General features: G+C 44.1%; 1 long non-coding RNA gene across 1 annotated transcript in view; it reads right to left on the minus strand.

Annotated features, from left to right (window-relative positions):
* LOC146068069 (uncharacterized) overlaps positions 1-17,945 on the minus strand; it is a 37,824-nt gene that overhangs the window by 16,602 nt on the left and 3,277 nt on the right. Inside the window, exon 2 of the long non-coding RNA XR_014472954.1 lies at positions 2,833-2,896. This is a non-coding gene — a long non-coding RNA (uncharacterized LOC146068069). The remainder of the gene's footprint in view (positions 1-2,832; positions 2,897-17,945) is intronic.

Here is a 17,945-nt window from a genome sequence, read left to right on the forward strand (position 1 = left end):
TTCCTCAAACACTTCCTACAGCCGTACGGGACCCTCGATAGAATCCTTACTGACCGTGGACCCGCCTTTGAGGCTGCTTTATTTCACGACTTGTGTACCTTATACGGTTGTAAGAAAATACGCACCACCGCGTACCACCCACAGTCGAACGGCCTGTGTGAGCGGGCCAACCAAACTATCATTGGAATGCTCCGGGCACTGTCCAAGGAACAACGGAGCCGGTGGCCAAGCCTAGTGTCCAACCTTGCGTATATATATAACAACACCAGCCATTGCTCCACCGGATACACTCCCTTTTTCCTTATGTTTGGCCGCCATGGCCAATTACCAAAAGATTTGGAACTGTATCCTGAGTTCACAGAGACTGAAAGACCCACCAGTGACTGGGTCGGTCGACACCAACGTCGAATGGAATCCGTCAGAGAAGTTGTGGGCAAACGACTAGACAGCACACAGCAACGACAAAAAAGGAACTACGACGCTGGGAGGTGCGAGATCCCGCTACACATTGGAGAACAAGTGTGGAGGAGAAAAAATCGTAGGGAGAGCAAATTGGACTTTCGATGGGAGACTCAACCTTACACGGCTGTCAGCGTACCGACGGACGAGTTTCACAGTTATCAAATTCAAAGGGGACCAGCGGGTCCCATCATCACTGTCGCCCGAGAACAGTTGAAACCGTGCTTAGCTACAGCCACGCCTGAGTCAGCCGAAGAAGTCCTCGAGTCAGAAAGGGACGAGTCTCCTACAAATGCTGTTATACCCGACCCCATGGAGATCCTCATGCTTGTCTGTGGTCCAAGTATCAAAGTAAAGAGACAAAATAACCGCCTTTCGTCAAGACAAGAGCTTACCCCGAGTTCAGAACTGGAACAAGTAGCCCCGCCAGAACGAGACGAAAGGGAGGCTTCCACCTGTCCCATGGAAAGACCATTACGAAGCACTCGAGGAGTATTGCCCCTACGTTATCGTGTTTAGATAGACACAATTGTGTACTTTCCGAAAAAAAAAATAAGTGGACTTCCCGTGGAAAACCGGTGACCGGTGCGGGGCATTGCGCTGGTCCACCAAAAGGTGTGACCCCCTGAGGCTGAGTGGTCCCGGAGCGGTCGAGGTCCTGAAGAAAAGAACAAACGGAAAGCACTTTATTGGGATACAGATACTCTATTGGGAAGTGGAGAAGACTATATTTTAAGTCCATTGGAGTTATCAGTCAGCATAACTTGTTGCATGGGGACATGCAATATTCCAGCCGGGAAGAAATGTAATATCCTATAGTTATGATATTATATGTTGTTAACATGAACCCACTGCTTGCACTGTGATAGATAGATTAACCCCATAGGGGACGTTGCATGTTTGATGGACACCTGTATATATATATCCATAGATGCCTTCACAGAAGGCAAGATAGACTTTTATGAAAAGCAATGTTATTTGTACACCACAATTCCCCCTGAAGGGATTGGCCTGTGCCACCCGGAGAGTGCAAGAATATAAGGCCAAATCAATTGACCTTTCCAGAGAGCCTCGAGGACTGATCTGAACATAACCCTGCTTAATAAAGTTTCCCTGCACGCGCTGGGAGCGGGAAGGCAGAGGATCGCGTGCCAGATAACTATAAATAGGAGTGAGTTACCTGAGGAGAATAAGGGAACACTGCAGAGCTACGCAGCCGGATAAGCGATAGAGAGCTGTGCTGGGAATGGCTGAGAGACTGACCAGCGTGTCCGGGACCTTCAGGGAGTGATCGGCGGCAGCAGGAGAGACCTCCGGCGGAGTTGAACTGAAGAAGCCGTCAGAGAGTTCCGGAGTCAGCCGCGTCATCGCCGGGCGGCATCTGAGGAGATCCCCGCTGCGAGATCCGGTCCGGCGCGTCATCGAGGAGGCGGAGGAGAGGTGAGAGATAGGACGGCCCTGTCAGAAGGAGGGAGCCGCGTCTTGCAGGCGGCCGCGTCATCCGAGGGGAGGACGGAGGAGGCCGCATCATCCAGAAGGCGGCACAGAGGCGGAGACCAGGCGGACTCTGTGGAGACGCTGACCAGCCTCAGCAGGAGAAGATGGGGTGTGGTGAGTGTTACCCAGCCCCACCATATTGAAGCCAGGTCCGCCCCTAACTGCCCATAATAAAGTCAAGGGAGGACTATGAGAACTGAGTGACAGGCAATGTAGAAAATGCTCAGTACAGGAGAAAAGGAGCAGTGTAATAGCTCAGCACTATAGAGGGAGTTATCCACTATAACACCAGCAGTCTAAATGAGACAAATAAGCGCAGTGTATCCCTTATCAGCCAGAGTTAACCCTTAGGAAACCAGCTGACAGGAATAGAGTGAAGAAGCATTGCTGCATTCAGACACTTCTTACCTTTCTGCCTCTATATATCAATTTTAAGACAGTACAGCTGAGAGCAAGTACTTAGTATGCGGTACAGTGTTGCAGACATTACAGTTCAGTAGCTAAAGAACTGTCAGCATTAGACCTTTCAGTGGAGGTTACCTCAGGAACGCAGTAGTTATAGCATATAAGTATTCGACTGCATAAAAGAGACTAATTGTTACACATTCAGGCAGCACAGCGCATCTTAAAGGGATACTTCTTTATGCCTATTCGTTTCACACCGTGCAGCAAATTAGGTTGTGGAATGTATGCCCGTGCAACCCTGTCATAGTAGCTATTAAATATTCAGCAGAGCAGCAGACTTTATGTAAGAAGAATTACCTCATTGGATACAATTGTTAAATCTTTCCAAGCTACTTTGTCATTACCAACTACACTGTGAGATTACAAATATTTGGTTATCACCTGGCATTTAAAAGGATTCAAAGAACTTACTTCAAGCACGTCGTGGAGACTTGTAACTTCTAAAGCCCCTATGTACTTGAATGACTGTGGAGTTCTAAAATAAAATAAAAAAAAAAACGTTAATCCTTCCAGCATTATAGATAGAGACTAGTGCACTTATATAGTATTCATATTATTGCGCAATAATAACTTGAAAGTATTGCAGGAGTTGTCATTGTAAACTGCGATGTAATTATTTTGTGAAAGTTAATAACCACTTTATTGGTTTTAGAAACAGCAGGTAGGGTTGCCTAATGATTTGTTTTAGGGCCCTGCAGGAGTGAAACAATTGAATTAGAGTCACCGGCTGTTGTTCCAGATCAATAAAATCTGAGTTGCAGTTGTTCTTGTGATTTATGAATTTGATATTTGTTTGTGAATAGCTATATTTGCTCTTTCTGTAATAAATTGTTTAAATCTTATAACTGATTGGAAGTTCCCGTGTCCTCTTCAATCCGAACCTGTAAAGAAAAGGATACTTACCTGCAAGGAAGAAAGAAAGGTATCAAAGCGTTAAAACGAGTTCAGAATATTACAAGTTCAGTTTTGGCGTCTACGGACAGGATAGAAAAATGGCGGAGTCAGAACCCCAAGCCCCCAAATCAGTGAAAAGAAGAGTCCTCCCATCCCCGAGCGACATTGGAATAAGAAGAAGAGGAGAGTTAAGGCCATGGTGGAAATGGAACCCATGACCTCAGCGGCACTCCATAGGATTTTTTAGAGTGCTTTTAATATCCCGATGTTTCGGGTTTATGTACACCTTGAAAACTGGGTTTTCACACCCCGAAACGTCGGGATATTAAAAGCACTTCGAAAAATCCCATGTAGTGCCGCTGCCTGTGTATGCGCCAGTGACTACATGATCCTCCAGAAGGCACCCGGGTAATTGCTATCACTTCCAAATACCAACAGTGGAGGCTATGCCATTGGGGATGAGAGGTCCCATTACAGTTAATTATAGTAAGTATTAAGTAGGGTGATAGGCTCCCACACACTGTGGGGGTTATTCCCGTTCATTCTTTCTGACAAATTCCTTCTTAGATGGACAAAACCATGTGCACTGCAGGTGGGGCAGATGCAACATGTGCAGAGAGAGTTAGATTTGGGTGAGTTATTTTGTTTCTGTGCAGGGAAAATACGGACTGCTTTATTTTTACACTGCAATATAGATCTCACTTTGAAGTAAAACCCCACCCAAATCTAATTCTCTCTGCACATGTTACATCTGCCCCACCTGCAGTGCACATGGTTTTGTCCATCTAAGAAAGAATTAACCAAAATAACCAACCAAAATAACCTCCTGTGCTACTTCTCCGAGGGGAGAAGATGCATCCAATACCCCCGTGGTCCACCTGGCAGCTCCCCAGGAGGCTCACATGCAATTTTGGAACTTGATGTGACATTTTTTACATTGATTTATCACATGTATAGCAGTGGGGGCAGGAGAATAAAAAAAGAAAAGAAAGAAAACAGTTCATAAGAATGGGCGAGCACTGATTAGCTCTCTCAGCCAATCAGCAGCCCCCATTCTTTTCAATGTTTTTTTTTTCTTCTTTCAAATCTCCTGCTCGGAGGTCAGACCTGCTGGCACATACGTATGGAGGCACTCGGACACTATACGTCACCGGTGCTAGAAAGCACCCGCCATGAGCCCCTGACAGGTCAGATTCCATTTTATCTTATGTTCTGCAGGTCTGACCTCTGACTCTGGTCATACACATGCGATTTGGTATGATTTCTCAGCACAAGGCGGAATCGGGCCCAAATTGCAAATTACTTTCAATGTCATCTAGTGTTCATTTTAGCACCTTGAGTCTTTCAAAACCACTGCAGTTCCTCCTCCCTGCCTGGGGTGTCGCATGCACTAAGTATCCAGTCACATTGCAGAGTTATATCGCCCTGTATGTATGAGCCGCACGCTCTCACAAGCAGGGCCCTCTCTCCTCATGTGCTCTTCTATCCATTCTCCCGCCAATGGCATTACATGGGATACCTACACCAGAACGGCGTTTAGTATTCCGGCAGTCATTATAGAAACCCCTACAGCGCTATAGTGGAAATGCCAACAAGGGCTCGGAAGGCACCCTAATCTTCTCCCCTACCCCCCAAACCCTCCCTTCTAGTATCCAACCCTAACCCCCTGGACTCTCACTGCTAGTGCCTCCCCCTCCGGACCCTAACTTCTAGTGCCTAACCCCTGCAACCCACCACGTAAGCCTAACCTTAAGTCCCCTTCTCCCCCACTAATACCTAAACCTAACCACCCACTCCCCTTCCTCAGCTGGCCACTAGATAGCCCCGCATTCTTACAGAGGGGGATCTTAATGAATTTGGAGTCCTGGCAATGGTATTGTGAGGGCAGTTGGGATGCTGGCATTGGTATACTGAACACTGGCATCCTGACCCTGTATTAGCTATATATGGTCTTGAAGCTTTGAATAGTTATGTACTCTGTAATTGGGCGCTGCCAATCCTGTGGTGCCATCTAAATGATAATAAAAAATGTTATATATAAGTTTATACATCTACTGTAATGACCGGAAGATTGAATAAGTCATCCCTGGATAGACCTCTAATTAGGGATGGACATCGATGGTCTATATTTCAGAAACATCAATGTTTTTCTTCCAATGGTAGTGTTTTTGGCATTTAATGGTGCCCTTTCAATGTTTGTCGCCATCGAATGCTAATCATTTGATGGTGTTCCAATAGTGGCTTGTTTTTTCTAATTCCCAATAGCGGTGTCTGTTCAGGGAAACTTCCTAGGTTCCTTGGTGGCTGACTCTCTGCTTCAGTCAGGAGCCGGCTTAAGCTGGGTACACATCTATACAATCCCTATTTCTGGCAACCGTTCGGCCGACCGTACTCCCGTCGGACCGTCCACAAACAACAGCCAACATGCGCGTACACACCTGTACAATTTTACTTGCGACGTCTGATGTACTCCCGTCCAAACAGTCACAAGAAAAAGATTGTACCACCGTACACACTGTCTCGATTTGGGCTATTGACACGTCACATGTGACCAAAATTATCATAATGGCTGGGTTAGGGCATAATTATAGCTGTCACCCTTTTACCTATTAAAAAAATAAAAATCGGCGTGGGGTCCCCCCCACAGCCGTGACCAGCACCTCTGCAGGATTGCTGATAGGCAACAGGGCCCACACTGACTCCGAGAACCAATCAGAGCACAGACTTCACCCTACAGCAAGAGCAGTCACTCACACACAGAACACACCACAGACACACCATCAGGAGGATTCAGAGGAGACAGTGAGGTCACAGAACTTTATATCAGCTCAGACTTTTGCGCATGCGCTAGTCATAACTTATTTTCACCATTGAATATTTTTGATGTGATGGTTAGTTACCATCGCATTGAAAGTTTCACTGGTAGAATACAAGCCATCATTTGATGGGGGGCTTCAGATGTCCATCCCTACCTCTAACTATAATATCATGGTCTGGATGAACTGGTGCTGCAGCCACGCAATCTATACCACGGCTTGGAGTGAGATCTGACCTGAACACTGGGCTACTGCGCCCCATGATCCTCCAACCATCAGTGATGATGGGCTGTAATGAGTGACGGTAGCAGGGTGGAACCTTCTCAGATCATTATAAAGTTACTATAAAAAGGATATAAAATAAAAAAAACCTGAAACAGTTACCGGCTAACGTCATATCAAGGCGGCATCACCCAGCCGCAGAAAGCAGATATACAGGAATCAGAACGCACAGTCCACATAGCAGCCTATCAGGGAAGGGGGGCGGTAACATCAGGAATCAGAGCTCACAGTCCACATAGCAGCCTATCAGGGAAGGGGGGGGGGGCGGTAACATCAGGAATCAGAGCACACAGTCCACATAGCAGCCTATCAGGGAAGGGGGGGCGGTAACATCAGGAATCAGAGCACACAGTCCACATAGCAGCCTATCAGGGAAGGGGGGGCGGTAACATCAGGAAACAGAGAGGGACAGCAAGATAAACAGAGATAGGTCTTCTACCAAAAGAATAGAACAATAGGGTATCAGTGTTTATATTGACTGGGAAAAGAGGGGTCATGTGCTTAGCTTTGGGGAGAGATGAAGTGAAGATAATGAGGTTTATTTCATGAGCCTTGGTGAGAGATAAAGTACCAGCCAAACTCTCATTTTTCAGCCTGTAACATGACAGGAGCTGACTGGGTGGGACTTTATCTCCCTCCAAAGTACATAGACCCCCATAGGGGGTCATTCAATCGTCCGATAAAGTGCAGTTCTAGTGAAGCGGCATTTGTACCCTAGCAATGCCAGCCCAACTCGCCCCCTCTTCCCAGACGATACTTCCCCGTTTTACCCCAAAACGCCTCCTACCCTTATGGGGTAGCAAATACTTGGGCGAGATCCCACTGCAGTTCAGCCAGGGCAAATCAGTACTGCATCAACTGACTTCCCCCCCAAAGAGCATAAGTGCCACTGGCGCAGGGATTGGGGTGAATGACTGACACACTCTCCACACTGTGCTGCAGTATACGTGTGTGCTACATTATAAGGGATGGTTATCGACTTTCGATGTTCCAAAAACATCGACGGTTGGGACCTAGTGCTCAATGTTTTGGGCATCAATAGTGGAGGGTTGAATAGTTTTATACCATCGATGGATGGCTTGTGATGGTAAGGTTGGGGAGTGCATGCGCACTGGGTGCACAGCATTCAGCAGCATCGCTGCGAGCGGACCGCCCTGCCGGGAGGTGCGCACATGCGCGTTAGAACCTTAAACTGGATGGATAGTTAAAACATTTCTTCTGTGCCTGCACGCACATCCTGGCCAGTCCCGTTGCTCTGCGCATGCGCGGCAAATCAATAGAAGGAGCCATCGATGGTGGGTGGTAGAATATTTTATAACCATCAATGGTACTTGCTTTAAAAGCCAATGATGGCAACCATCTATGAGGGATGTGCCGATGTCCAGCCCTAGTTATAATCGGTTTACCCAGTTGTCCCCCTGTCCAAATAAGAGACAGCGATGACATATACATTACACACCCCTTAATGAGCAGAGATGCAACAACCTTTCAACAAAAGACTTCGGAAATAGCCCACGCATTGTAATGCATTATGACTTACTGTAGGTCGTGACTGAGACGTCACAACGTGGAGAGGGTGTGGGACGCAGGACGCCTGGTGCTGGAAGGGAGGAGGCGAGCGGAGCTCTGGGAAGCGGACCATTTAACGCTGCCGCCCGTTGCCGCCCTGAGCTGCTGTGCTGACGGGGAAGCGAGGAGCATCCGGAGAAAGGCACAGAGCTGCCCAGCGGCGCGGAGGAGATATTGGCAGCACAAACCTGGAAGCAGCAGAGTGCTTGGACACGAACGCCCACCCGCCACAGCACAGAAAGGAGACGCTGAACACCAAAGCACGTGAGTGCAGTACAGGCTGGAACAGCTGAACCCAGACAGGGGAGCATGGATTAAGGTTGGCTGTACTGAGGGAGCCTACAGTGAGATCCGAGGATCCGAGGAAAGAGGTGAGACTCTCCTTTGGAATATATAAGAGACTGCATATATCCTGCTACCTTAAAACCAGGTGTTATGTACGGACATGCTATCAAGCCCCATAATATGATTATGTATGGCACCTACAGTGTTCTGCGTCACCCCTCCCCAACTATGCATTCAACTGGTTACAGAGGAAAGATGGCTGGATACCCTCTGATAAATACACAATGCTAGAATAAAAATGTTGTGCTGTTTCACCCCACTCCAAAAGTCTTAAAATGCTAAAAGCTCCCTCTCCTGCTTGCCCCCTGTAGGACTCATCACCTGTGATCCAGATAAGAGATACTGTAATACTGTCTATACTTAAAAACTCCTGCCTATACATCCCTACTGGGAAACGCCTCTCCCAATGCAGACAAAAAAAAACAAAAATGGCGGTGAATCCACCAGCAAGTATTTTTAAAAATGTACAAACCCCGACAAATAAAACTAAAGATAGAACCTCCATCTCACCAAATATACAGAGAAATGCTGCTCAAAACAGCTCAAATCTGTCGGTGGCCACAGAAGAAGATAGCTTAGATGATCCTATTACTCTGCGTAAGATGCTTCAATTGATGTCAGAATTAAAATCTGACCTGGCAGGGGAGTTTAAAACCCAGTTCCAAGAAGTAACAAAAGAGGTTGCAGCATTGGGAGAAAGGACTGACCAATTAGAGAGAAAATTGGATATAACAGTTGAAGCACATAATGAGTTAAAAACAGCACATGAAACCCTACAAGGAGAAGTGCTTTTTCTCAGAGAGAAACTGATTAATGCTGAAGATCGTGCTAGGAGGAATAATATTAAAATCAGGGGGATCCCTGAAAAGATTCTAGATGCCCAATTAAACAAATACGCCTCAGATCTTTTTCACAATATTCTCCCAGATGCTCCAAGAGAACTTTTCATCATTGATAGGATACGCAGGTTACATAAACCAAAAACAGTGCAAGCTGAGCTACCGCGGGACGTAATTCTGAGACTGCACTATTACCATATAAAAGAACAAATTCTTTTGGCATCTAGAAATGAGGCTAGAATGGTAGCGGCACTGGGTGACCTCCAAATAAATGGGGCTTCCCTGTGAAGCTAATAGTGTCACACGAAGGAACGGTGAAAGTCTGGAGAACAGAGGAAGAAGCAAGAGAGGGTATAAATCAATGGAACCTGCAAGCAGCGAACGGAGGTGGAGAAAAACTAAGCTCGCTGCAACAAGAATGGACTACTGTAACTGCTACTTAGAAGAAAGAGAACGACAGCCTGTCTTGGTACAAAGTTCTGCTTATCCGTTCCTCATTTCAGGACATTGGGGGGGGGGGGGGGGGGATGGTTGTGAAGCACCCTTGGTTTTTTTTTTTACTACAAGTAACTGCTGCACCTGCAAAGGGTTAATGTATATAGCCTAGTGATGAGTAGATCTAAAATCCGTAATCTTATGCTCAATATTATTTAAGCGGACAATATTTGGTCCTCAAGAGAGATACAAATAGGGCTAAAGATCTAGACCTCGCATAATATAGTAGGCAAAGCAGTTTATCTTGTTTTTTTTTTTAGAAGTGACCTTTTTCCCTTTTGAAATGATTAACATGTATAAGTCAAAGATGGGTAGAGGTAAAAATTTGCAAACTTATGCTCAATACCATGGCATAAGTGGACAGCATCTGGTCCTTGGTAAGGACCCATATAGGGCCTAAGAATTGGATCGTGTAAAGTAGAGCATGCCAGACTCTCTGTTCTCTTCCTTTTTTTTTTTTTAAGGCTCATAATGATTCTCACATCTATACGGCGCTCATATATGTAGTGGAGTGTGGATAATATCCCTTCTTTTTTCTCTTTGTACAACCCATCGGTTGGGTTAGATAAAATAGGTAAAACTCACTAAAAGGCACAAAGATTCTCACATTTAAAAAGAGATCCTGGTAGGATCAAAACACTTAAGCTACGTATCATGAAAAGATACTCTAAAATAAGCTATTTGGATCATATATGGATAAACACGATTGCCGAGCTTAAAAATAAGAATTAGAAACAGTATGGTAGAAGAAATATTGAGCCCAGCAGAAAAAAGCACATATCTGCTTCGTCCCCCTTTTTTTTATCTTTTCCCTCCCTCTTTCCTCCTTCCCTACACCCCTCGCCCCTGTTCGCCCGCCCCCCCCCCCCCTTCATCACCCGTCATCGCCCTGACTTCTCTCCGCTCTAATGGGGAAGGTTGGGAGGAGACTGGTTTAATTTAGAAAGGAGCAGGTTTTTTTTAGGACCAGAGCAGACTTGGACTTAGGAGAGGGGGAAAACATGGTTGCTACCCCCTAATAATGTTCATGCAACTCTTCTTAAGAGGGGAGTTCTATGGTGCGAGAGATAGCACCTTATTGTGTCGGGTGATGGGAAATGTATGTTTTTTATGTAATGTTTGTATTGACAGGAGGGAAACTAATTTCAGAGATAGGAACTATGCAACAACATGGGTAGTTTGATAAAACTGATGTCCTTGAATGTAAAAGGCTTAAACTCACCACAAAAAAAGGAGAATCTTGAAGTACTTAAAAGATCAAGATGTTGGGATCGCAGCACTTCAAGAAACACACTTTTCAAGGGCACAGCAACCCAACTTGTGTAATGGTAAATATACTGAAGCCTATTTTTCAAGTGCACTAAGGAAAAAGGCGGGAGTTGCTATCTTGATTAAAAAAGAGATTAAAATGGAAATAGAGCTAGCAGTAACTGACAAAGAAGGAAGATATCTAATACTAAAGGGGAGCATTAATAATAAAAAAAGTCACAATTGCGTCGGTGTATGCACCAAATACTGCACAGGTTGGTTTTCTGAGAACCTTTTGGCAAAAGTTTAATTCAATAGCAGAGGGAGCTTTGTTTGTATTAGGAGACTTTAACTTAGTAAGAGATCTTAAAATGGATAAATCAGAGCAGAAAAACTTAAAATCAGGTGACAAATATAAAAGAGCGGTGGATAAATTTAATGAGATCACACACAGAGCTGGAATGTATGACATCTGGAGGGTACTTTACCCAACTGTCAGGGACTATACGTTCTTTTCATGTGTTCACAAATCTTATTCAAGAATAGATTTTGTCTTTACAGATAGAATCACTCTTCAAAACATAAAAAGAGCAGATATCCAGCCAAGAACGCTCTCTGACCATGCACCCCTCCTAATCCTATAGCAACAAACCCCTAGAAGTTGGCGATGTCCAAATTATATTTTTTCCTCACAAGATACCAAAAATGTAATAAAAGAAGCCTTGGAAGAATATTTCTTATTTAATAATCCTCAACAAACTAATGCGACCAATATGTGGTGCGCTTTAAAAGCAGTAATTAGGGGGAAAATTATCCAGATCACTGCCAGATTAAAAAAACAGGAAAGACAAGCCCTGATAGATTTTGAGGAACAAATTAAAGAACTTGAAAGAATCCATCAAGTACAACCAGATAATGATCAAATACTAAAGGATCTCCTCAAACTAAGAGAAGATCTAGAATTACTAAACATTAAGCAAATTAATCGGCAAATGGATAAATTTAAACAAAAATTCTATGGAGAGGCCAATGAAGCCAATAAATTTATGGCGAGGAAAATTAAAGGGACAAGGCTCAAAAGCTCAATAACAGCGCTATTCAATAAGAAAGGGGAGAAAATAACTAACCCAGCGGAAATGTCTAATATATTTGCAGATTACCTGGGAAAGCTGTATAATTTGGGTGAAGATAGAGAGACATTTCAACCGACCCCTCAAGAAATAGACATCTTTCTCGAGAAAATAGACCTACCGAAATTATCCCTGCAACAGAAAGAAAAACTTGATGCCCCTTGGAATCTGGGGGAGGTAATGGAGGCAATTAAAACCCTTAAACTAAATAAAACACCTGGGCCTGACGGATTTATTAATAATTTTTTCTTAGTATATCAGAAGGAAATAGCGCCCACCCTACTCCAAGTTTTCCATGAAACAAATAAAATGGGCAATTTCCCCGAAGATATGCTGGAAGCAAGGATAGTCATGATAGCGAAAGAGGGAAAATACCCCACAGTCCCCACTAATTATCGACCAATAGCATTACTTAATAGCGATATTAAAATTCTTGCCAAGGTGATTGTTAATAGGCTCACCCCAATTTTAAGAGACTTAATAAAGATAGAACAGGCAGGGTTTGTAAGGGACAGACAAGGCACACGTAATATATATAGAGCAATTCAGATTATGGAATACGCATCTAAGAAAGAGTTTCAGATGGTGGTTCTGTCACTAGATGGTGAAATAGCTTTTGATCGCTTAAACTGGACATTTTTGGGGAAAACCCTGGAAAAGTTTGGATTTGAAGGGAGCTTTCTGAGAGCTATACTCTCGCTGTACTCTGCGCCATCAGCACGAGTATATTGCAACGGCTTCCTTTCACAGAAATTTAAGATCACAAACGGGACAAGACAAGGTTGCCCGCTCTCTCCGGTAATTTATGTACTGGCGATCAAACCACTTGCTGAAACAATTAGGCAATCATCAGAACTCACGGGACCGATAATAAATAAAAGTCAACATAAAATATTACTATACGCAGATGATGTGCTTCTCTTCCTTACAAACCCTAAACATACTTTGATCCCACTTATGAATATCATTAAAGAATTCTCGAGAGTATCATATTATAAACTGAATACAAATAAATCCGAAATTCTTCCATTAAATCTTGAGCCTAAAGACCGGGATGTCCTAAAAGAAAGATATAAATTCAGATGGAAAGAGAATTCGTTGCAGTATTTGGGTGTCCATCTAGTATCCAAAGAAAAGAACCTGATAGATTTTAACTATACCCCCCTTCTTCATCAATTGAATACAAAAATTAATAACTGGATGAACATAGAAGTATCAGTATTGGGTAGAATTGCCATGTTAAAAATGTTCCTACTCCCTAAGGTATTATATCTATTCCGTGCCATACCAAAAGCTCTCCCCAAATACTGGATTTCTAGGTTTAATAGCATATTTAATAAATACATCTGGAGGAATAAACGTGCTAAAATAGCTAAAAAAATATTTGATGCTCCCTAAGGATAGAGGTGGCCTAGGTCTTCCGAACCTAGAGATGTACCAAGCGGCTACATTACTGGATCAAATTAAGGCAGTCTGTGGCCCTATGGGAAGGGACTTAAGATCAGACCCAGAATTAGATAATAGGCCATCAATCCTCTTTGACTACTTAATATGGCTCCCGCCCTCAGTTGGAAATCAATGCAAGGAGCTATCGAAGGGTATGAGAACTATACTTCACAATTGGTATAAATTTTTAGACACGATAGACACCCTGGGTTCCCCGATGGGTCACCTACCTTTGGGAGCTTTAACAAAATTAATAGCAGATCTTAATCTGGAGTTATGGGGAAAGCTGTCCATAAAAACACTATCAGATCTGTTTGATAATGGACAGCTAATGTCATTTGACCAGATTAAGAATAAATTCGGAGTCCCAAACTCCGATTTTTATAAATATCTGCAGATCAGGCATTGCCTACAATCCGATATTTTTACCTCAAAGGAATTAACAGCTCTCCCTATAGAGTATATACATCAAATTTATGGGGTGAAGAAGAGGGGTGGAATCACCTTTTGGTATAAAATCCTATCACAAGAAAATAGAGAATATAATAGGAAAACTAGATGGCAGCAGAAGTGGGAAAAGGACCTGAATTTTGAATGGGACAATTCGCAGTGGACACAATTATTCAATACAGTCAATCATATGTCCAATTCTAAAATGCATATTGAAAGGTACTTTAAAATCTTCTATCAAACTTATTACACTCCAGCCAAGATAAATAGTTTCTCCCCGGACCAGCCAGATGGGTGCTGGAGGTGTGGGGAAAGAGCGGATATAAAACACATCTTCTGGTCTTGTGTGAAACTAGAAAGTTTTTGGTTAGATATTAAAAAATTGCTTTCTGAAAGTTTGAGCACTGCGGTACAATTAACACCACATCTGATATTATTACATATTTTACCATCAAACTTAAACACCTCGAGGAAATACCTCTTGAATCAAATAATCTCCGCAATAGTTGCTACTATTGCCCAATTATGGAAACAGGAACAAGTACCATCCTTTCAGAAAGTAATATATAAGATTGAATATAGCTATACGATGGAAACTTTAGGGAAAAGTTATGGGGATAGAAAAATAAAATGATGGTCAGACTGGGAAGCCTCTCGGAGGAGAACACTAGATGTGAATCTCCAAATTCAGGGTATATAGAAGAGGATTGGGGATAGAAACTCCCTTGTTGTTGCATATACTCTTACATTTATTTATCTATTTAGGTATCTATCTAGATATTAAAAGAAATTCTGAGATTTAAATGGAAGATAAGATATAAAAACGATCCACCCTGTCAATAATATGTGTAGTTTGTTTAGGTGTATAGGTGTTGTAAAACTGTTTGTATATGTCAATGTCCTAGTGTTGAATATTATGTAATGTCTTTGTTTGAAAGGCCAAGATTGGAAGGCCTAACATGTTTGTCATAATCTTTTAAAAATGCAAATAAAAATTAATAAAAAAATAAAAAAAAGGAAATCGCCACAGCAACCAATCCTCTTCTGGCTAGCATTTACGAATTGCATTCTATAAAATGAGAGGTAGACGCTAATTGGTTGCTACAGGCAACGTCCCCACCATTTTAAAACCCAGAGACAGCATGGAGTCCCTGCCTAGCGTCATACACGCAATGTCCCTATAACTGCGGCGTTATGCCGGAACCCGCTACCTGTGCTCACCCACCAGAGCAGTGACCCCTCCCTCCAGCCAACGCTCACTACGTACCTGGCGCCGCTGACTTCCGCGCTGCTCCCTTTGTATATAAACATCTGCCCACAACATGCTCTGCCCGAGCTGTCCGTCATCGGGGCAGGGCCCGCAGGCAACCAATGGGAGAGGCGCTGCTTTTTTCCTCTTCATGAACTTGAGTGCAGCGGGCGGGGTTGCACAAACATTCGCGAGCAAGGAGTAAAGTAAAAAGAAAACTAGAGCTGGAATTTGACGAGGCTGAAGTTGGCTTCTTATTCGTAAAACCCACTCACAGCGTATCTAAACAATAATTTGATGTTATAGGGCTATTTCACACACTCCGGCTCCAGACGGACAGCAAAATCCCGCACGGCCAGGAAGCCGTGCTGCACACATCAGTTTAGAATGGAGCGGATGGCCACAGCCCGGCAGCCGTCCCTTCCAGTGGCGGGATCCAGCTGCAACCGCACGGCCGGGTCGTGGCTGTCCCCTGTGAATGGACACAATAGTGTCCATTCACAACTACTGTGCACGGCACGGCTTCCTGGCCGTGCGGGATTTCGCCGTCTGGCAGGAGCCGGACAGTGTGAAATAGCCCATACTGTTCTGCACCAACACACAACACTGCAAGCACCATTAGCCCGAAGTGGTAACCCATAGAGATATTGAAGGGATATTGATCCCCCCACTCGGAGCAAAGACAGTGGGCAGTATTCAATGAGGCTGATTCGCCATGTTTTATGGAGATTGTGCTATTTTCGTGCTGTACGGCGATTTTTTTACTAAAACGGTGAATCACCCTATTCAATGACCAGATGGCGAATACATTTCAAGGTTTTTATCGCCATGATTCACAGAGTAGCAATCGCTATCTTTTTATGGTGAAGTGGAATGTGAACTTTTAAAATAAAGTGTTTTGTTTTTTACATTTGGTGTAAAAAAATCAGGAATTTTATTCTGAGGAGGGGCATGCTATTTTTATTCATGTGCAGTAAGCACATGAATATATATTTAATTTAAAAATATATATATATTTTTTTACACAGCAGCCAGCTGGGAGCCGAGCCGCTCATTAGATATTCATATATTCACTGCACCCGATCATTACATATGCACGATCGGGTGCAGTGAATACCTGCTCCCCTGCTGGCTATCCCGGGGGGACAGCCTGTGCTGCCTGGCTCCCAGGGAGTCCACCTCCCCCCCACAAACGTTCTGGGGCAGGCAGGGAGACTTCCATCTCCCTGCCTGCCGCCGTCCTCAGGCTCCCTGCGGCATCGCCGCAGGAGTTAAAATTCGCCGGTCTGGGGCAGTGAGCCCCTGACTCGTTGAATACTGGAGCCGGCGAGGCTCCGGAACGCGGCGGGCAGTGGCGAATGTGCAGCGAATCCTAAACAGGAATCGCTGCACATCGTCAAAATTCTCATTGAATACTGCCCAGTGTGTATACAGCTGCTTCAATTGCTAAATTGCACCAATTTTGTGTAGTGCCAATCTTGGATAGTGCACACACTGTGGCTCTATCACACTGTGACTCAAGAATTGCAGATGACTGAATTAGCACACTGAAAGTAACTGACTGAGAGCATTAGATGCACAGGCCCCCGCACCAATTCAAGTCTATATATAAACAAGTTGAATATGGTACTCACAAATCGCTGCCTCCTGTTATAATATTGGTCAGAGCCATCAATTTGGTAACTAATAGAGTGATTACATATGCATGCATGCTGGGGAGGAAATGGGCGGGCAGCTGACATCCAGTGATGTCAGCTGGCTGCCCCCACCCCAGCGTCACAGCCTCTAACATAGGTCCCCGTGCGAACGAAGCGCCGCACCAAACAGCATGATCTGCTGCCACCAATATTTTACTCTCATTGCTTTCTGCAATCACATGCTAAATTTTGGTGTGCTAAAGCAACACAGCATACATGGGAATAAAGCAGCACATGTATATTTAAGCACATTTTTTGTTCTTTTGGGATAAGCAGAACCAAATAAATACTTTCACACATGAAAAGAACAATTATGGAAATGTTCATTAAAATGGTGACAATGACATTGTAAACAGTGAGTGGAGCAGACAACACTGCAATCCAATGAAGGACAAGTTGTCCCACTCTACACCCAGTGATAGCTCCTTCCCCCAAGTAACATACAGCACCAGCCCTAACCCCTCCGCAGCGAAATACACTAACCCAGGGGTTACCAAACTTTTTGAAATCACAGCACCCGGGAGTATTAGAAATTTTCCGTGGCACCCCTAGGCCAAAAGTTTCTTATTGATTACTTAAAATATATATTAAATTAAATAAATTGTGTTTATATGTGATCCTTAAGCCCAGTTATGTTGTGAGGGACAGTATACACTCCGGTTTGTTCAAATATTTTATGATTGGAAGCCACAAGCACTGATTTTCCCTATTACATTGACCATAAATAAAATTAATTGGACCTAGACCACCATCCCAGGGCACCCCTGCAAGTGTTCTGAGGCACCCCAGGGTACTGCGGCACACAGTTTGGGAACCACTGCACTAACCCCTTACCTGAGGTAGTGCAGTCATGTCCAAACTATGGCCCTCCAGCTGTTGTGAAACTACAAGTACCATCATGGCATGCCACAGTTTGCCAATAGGGAACGCTAAAACTATTGTAAGGCATGCTGGGATGTGTAGTTTCACAACAGCTGGAGGGCCATAGTTTGGACATGCCTGCACTACCTCAGGTAAGGGGTTAGTGCAGTGGTGGGGGTGGGGTAGCGGGTGGGTGCTGTATG

This window comes from Crinia signifera, chromosome 1 (assembly GCF_055691185.1).
Source record: "Crinia signifera chromosome 1, ASM5569118v1, whole genome shotgun sequence".
NCBI lineage: Eukaryota > Metazoa > Chordata > Amphibia > Anura > Myobatrachidae > Crinia > Crinia signifera.